This window comes from Otolemur garnettii, unplaced genomic scaffold (assembly GCF_000181295.1).
Source record: "Otolemur garnettii isolate 467f Iridium unplaced genomic scaffold, OtoGar3 scaffold00144, whole genome shotgun sequence".
Taxonomy (NCBI): domain Eukaryota; kingdom Metazoa; phylum Chordata; class Mammalia; order Primates; family Galagidae; genus Otolemur; species Otolemur garnettii.
The window spans coordinates 4,411,264-4,417,100 of NW_003852539.1; the positions used below are offsets into that span (position 1 = coordinate 4,411,264).

General features: G+C 46.6%; 1 pseudogene; it reads left to right on the top strand.

Annotated features, from left to right (window-relative positions):
• The first annotated feature begins 2,553 nt into the window (after positions 1-2,553).
• Positions 2,554-3,396, top strand: LOC100950653 (annotated as a pseudogene).
• Positions 3,397-5,837: the final 2,441 nt, after the last annotated feature.

Here is a 5,837-nt window from a genome sequence, read left to right on the forward strand (position 1 = left end):
GCTTGGGGTAAAGAATGCAAGAGGGTTTCCCAAGAATGTGCAAAGGAGAGAGGAGAGCCACTTGGAGGGACCAAAGGACCTCAGCAGGGAGAAGGCGGAGGTGCCACCCAGTGACTGGCTTAAGCCAAGATACATGTGTCCTAGTCAGAAGAACTGCAGCTGAAAGAGAGTGGTGTCTCCAAAGAACCCAGGAGAGAAAGGAAGGATATCAGTTTTATTTTATTTATTTATTTTTTGTTTTTTTGAGACACACTCCCATTTTGTGACCCTTGGTAGAGTACTGTGGCATCATAGCTCACAGCAACCTCAAACTCCTGGCTTCAAGCTATCCTCCTGCCTCAGACTCCTGAGTAGCTGGGACTATAGGCACCCACCACAACACCTGGCTATTTTTTAGAGATGAGGGTCTCCCTGTTGCTCAGCTGGTCTCAAACTCCTAAACTCAGGCAATCCACCTGTCTCGGCCTCCCAGAGTGCTGGATTACAGGTGTGAGCCACAGAGAATGAGCTTTAAATGTCTGCTCAGTTGGGGAACAGCAATGCTAGGTCTCCATGGACCTGTCAAAATAGACCAGCCTGGCTCCCTTACTTCTTTGTCCTCTTTGCACTCCATCCCTGGAGAGGTCCGAAAGGGGTCAAAATTAGCAAATTGGAGAGGAGGAGTAGAATGGTAGATGAGGAAAAGGAGAAAGGGGTCTACCACGTCTCTCTTCTCTGATTTAGGCTTCCTGCCTACAACAGCCTGGAGCGGGCAGAGCAGAAAAGCCCCAATTTAATATCAGGTTTAGAGGTTTAATTAGTACACGAAGCAGGATATTTACTTTAAACTATTTTGGGACTTAGGTCTAAGACTGTGCTTCTTACTTGCTTAATGTCATTTTCTCATAGCTAGTCTCTTGCCTCTAGACCAGTGGTTCTCAACCTTCCTAACGCTGTGACCCTTTAATACAGTTCCTGTGGGTCGCGACCTACAGGTTGAGAACTGCTGCTCTAGACTAAGTCACTTCCTCTGGGATCCATCCTGCTCCCTGACTCTGGGTATAGTTCTTGAATCTCTGCTCTGATCATGCCAAACTTCTTCTCAAAACCCTACTATATACAAACCTAGAAGATGCTCCCTCTATTCCAGGCATCCTCAAACTACGGCCTGCGGGCCACGTGTGGCCTGCCAAGGACATTTATCCAGCCCACCAGGTGTTTTTGTCACCACTGCCTGTCCTGCTTAGCAGCTGACTGGTCCCCAGGCCCGCAATCCGGCCCTCTAATGATCTGAAGGACAGTGAACTGGCCCCCTGTTTAAAAAGTTTGAGGACCCCTGCTCTATTTAGTCCAAAGGTATCCTGGTGATAGTCACAGTGGGGGTTTGATGGTGGTGGTGATGAAACAAGGAATGGCAGAGAGTGTACCTGTCTCAGCTGCTCCTGGGACCCTTCCCCAGAAGGTCCAGAGAGAGTTTAGTTTGCTTGCAATAAGAAAAATCCTACACATTCTCAACTGAAATTTATCAATTAGAAATGTTGAAACATCATTAGATTGTCATTGAGTAAAAATAACCCATCAATCAATCGTCAAATGTATTTGATGGAAAATAAAAGAGACACTAGACTGGGTGATTTATTCATTCACTAAATATTTACTGAACCAAGCCTTGTGCTGAGGACCTGAAAATAAAGTAGGAGTTAGGACAGTTAAATTCATGAACTCAACCTAGAAAAAGTGCTACATACCTCACTGCTGAATGTCACTACAGTCACCTTCAAAGTCCTCCCCTTGGCCATCTGGTGACCATAATGATATTCAGCATTGAGGTATGTCGTACTTTTCTAGGAAGAGTTTGCAAACTTAATTGTTTTACCTCATCCATTCATGCCAGTGCCTGCCTTCATGGAGTTCACAGTTTATTAGGGGAGATGTAAGCAAGAAATTCCAGTGAAGAGGGCGGATTGTTACGATAGAGGAAGCTCCAAGCGCTTTGGATACCCACAGCAGAGACAACGTTTAGAAACCTTACGACTTTGGGGTTCTGGCATTCTAGGATTAATTCTAGAATCATACACATGCTTGGAAAGGAAATAAGTATCAAAAGGGCCCAGGCCTCAAAAGAAATAGAAAGAAATAGTAACACAAGGTAGAAAAATAATAAGGAAGGTCAGAGCAAGAAAAGAGCTGTCCATGATAAGTGGCAAAACCAGGATTACATACTTCAATCATGGAAGAAAAAAAGGGATCCAAGGGTTATCATTTGCTCTTTAAATCACTTATTAATCCTCCATGGTGAGTATAAAACACTTATATTTTCCAGATCACAGTTAAAAATGGATGTTAGTTTGATGAAGCCCTCCTGTGAGGGCGGCAAGAAAATGCCTCTTAGATAACCCAAGAGGTTACAGTTATTTGTCCTGTAGGGCGTTGGTCAATTTTATATGTAACCTAACAAACTTACTCTAATAATCCTTTATTATTAAATTGCTTACGAATATACGGCTCTTCAGGATCTCCGAGGCCTCCTACATTTTACCCACAATTCCCTATCCTTTCTCTCTGCTCCAGCGGCTCAAAATGCTGAAAGGAAAGGAGGCCAAGGGGAAGAAGGTGGCCTCGGCCCCCGCCGTGGTGAAGAAGCAGGAGGCCAAGAAGGTAGTGAATCCTCTGTTAGAGAAAAGGCCGAGAGATGTTCGACATCCAGCCCAAGAGGGACCTCACCCTCTTTGTCAAATGGCCCCGCTACATCCGGTGGCAGCGGCAAAGAGCCATCCTCTACAAGAGGCTGAAAGTACCTGCCGCCATTAATCAGTTCACCCAGGCCTTGGACCGCCAAACAGCTACTCAGCGGCTTAAGCTGGGCCCACAAGTACAGACCAGAGACAAAGCAAGAGAAGCAGCAGCGACTGTTGGCCAAGGCTGAGAAGAAAGCTGCGGGCCAAGGGGATGTCCCCACTAAGAGACCACCTATCCTTAGAGCAGGGGTTAACACTGTCACCACGTTGGTGGAGAACAAGAAGCCTCAGCTGGTGGTGATGGCACACCATGTGGATCCCACTGAGCTGGTTGTCTTCCTGTCTGCCCTGTGTCAGAAGATGGGGGTCCCTTACTACATTATCAAGGGGAAGGCCAGGCTGGGGCGTCTCCTCCACAGGAAAACCTGCACCACTGTGGCCTTCACGCAGATTAACTTGGAAGACAAAGGAGCTCTAGCTAAGCTGGTGGAAGCCATCAGGACCAATTACAAGGACAGATACGATGAGATCTGCTGTCACTGGGGAGGCAACGTCCTGGGTCCGAAGTCTGTGGTTCTCATTGCCAAGCTGGAAAAGGCTAAGGCTAAAGAACTTGCAACTAAACTGGGCTAAATGTACACTGTTGAGTTTTCTGTACATAAAAATAATAAATATTCAAGCCAAACAAACAAACAAATATATGGCTCTTCAATTGTTCTTTGAATTATACTTATCATTTTATTAGTTTCCTTTTTAATGGTTGAGATGAATAAAATCTTTGACATGTTCACTTACAACAACAAAAAAAAGAATATGACTCTCAGATTTCCAATGGCAAGGAATGTGCCTGACCAGCAGCCACCTTTGCAGACTTCTGGAATCCTTGTCTGAAGGACATGCTTCCCACGGGCTGTTCCCGGCCAGTGATGGAGTTTGACAGGCATCTGAGGACAACGTGTTTGGAGGAGACACAGGGCTTGTCCATTGGGTAACTGGCTTGAGAACGCTTTGACTGCCCGCTGCACTTTCCTTAGAATGGCACGGCAGTCTAGGATGCTTCCACTAAACCTTCCTTCCTTTCTTCTCTCCTTCATTTGGGGTGAGGCCTGCACCCCACCCCGTCCCCATGTTCTATCACAGGCACTTTTCCTAACCGATTTTTGGCACATCTCATCCTATCTGGCATCTGCTTCTTAGAGGACCCAGACTAACTGATCCTCTCAAAAAGAGTGCTCCCAAGGGAATTAGTAGATGTTTCTTGAGGCACCTGCTAAATTCAGAAAGCATCAGTGCTGTCCAGGTGGGTGTGGCAGTGGAGGGGGGCCAAGCCAGGCCCTGTGCCCTGGCGTCACACACATACCTGATTCAAATGAAGCTTGATTCCTCCACCTACAGCTCTGTAATCTGGGCCAAATTCCTGAATCCCAGCTACCCTCCACTTTCTCAACTGTAAAATGAGATACTCATTTATTTCACATAGGTTTTCCTGTGGGGATTAATTACATGTAAGGGTTTATCAGAGGATCTGGCACTCAGAGAGCTGGCTGGGGCTGGCTGTGAAGGGCTTCGTCTCTCCTTCCCTTGACTCCCTTCCCTCCCAAATAGGAAGGGAGGAAACACACGTACCCTTGGTCATCTTTCATATTGGGTCTCCCGATGCTCTATACTGTTAACACCGCTTCACTGAGTTCTTACAGAGTTGGGTCCTTGCTTCTTCCTTTGACCTCTGATGGTGCAGGGTCCTGTATGGCTCTCAGTGGATGTTTCCAGCAGCCCCCTTTCCAGGAACTGCACCCCACAATGTGTATGCTCAGTATAGGAGCTGCCATGTCAGTGCACTTATCCCCAGATATAGGTGATTATTCCAGGGGCGGCACCTATCTCAAAATGAGGCATTGGTGCATTCTCTCAAAGTATTACATGCATTGCTCCAAACTAGGGGTGTCAGTTTGTTTCTCTCTGGAGGTAGCTAACGCCATGACACCCCAAGCTCTGAAGCTTTGGCAGCCACGTTTTCTGCTTTGTGGAAGGAGGAAGCCAGGCCACATGAGGATGAAAGAATGTGGCTGTCACACAAGAGAGGGACGGATGAGAAGCAGAGAGCAGTCTGGCTGCATTCACGTCCTTGGCTTTGGCTATCTCTAGGCTTTGGGAGAGACCTCAAAGTCTTATACTCAACTCCTTCTTTGCTTAAGCCAGTTTAAGTAGGTCACCTGTCACTTGTAGCCCAAAGAGCTCTGCCTAATAAAAGTGACCTCTTGTTCATGTGTCTGTCCTGCCTTCCCACCTTGACTTCGAGCCTTTCGGGAGCCTCTACACACGTACAATGCCTGTGTTTGTCCACAGTGCCCAGAATAGTGCCTGGCCTCTGCAGCTGCTCTGGACAGATGTGCAGTTGACAATGAGGCTCAATCAAGTATTCTGCTCATGGAAGGTTTCTATATATTCCACACATGATGTCATAAACCCGCTTTAAACCTACGTTCAAAATTCTGGTTGAAATGCGCTAAAAATGTTTTGTGGCAAGGACTATGTACCCTTTTGGAAAGGAGCTTCTGGCAGGTAGTTGGTAAGAGGCCTGGTGGCATTTCAGGTTGTTGGGGGTTGCTAAGAGAATCACTGTACTTAAAATGAGGCAATGTTGCCACCCACCCTGATGCACCCCAGGTTCCCTCATCTCATCCTTTCCCTCCCCTCTTCCGCCAAGCAGCCCTTTTAAAAATTTCAATGTCGAAGAGGTTACCAAGGCCACAGCCTGGCTCCTCTCTGTGCTCATAGATGTGGAGAGGGTTTGATTCTCTCTCAAGGTCTTTCACATACATTGTTTTACTGACTCCTTATTAAAGAATAAAAACCCACAAGGACAGATGTTTCACACACAAGCTGGCCTGAACTAGGTTTCTCAGTAAACATTTTGGACTGAGATTCTTCCAATATTTATTGCATGCCTTCCTTGAACCTGGGCCTGAGGTCTTTCTTATATGGTGTCTCATCTAACTCAGGTATCTGTTGACACAGGATTTCTGAGTCCATTTAACAGACAGAGTGGTCAAGGAACTTGTGCCAGGCCACACAGCTGGTCAGAGGCTGTGATTGGATTTGACGCCTGGCCTAGTTCAA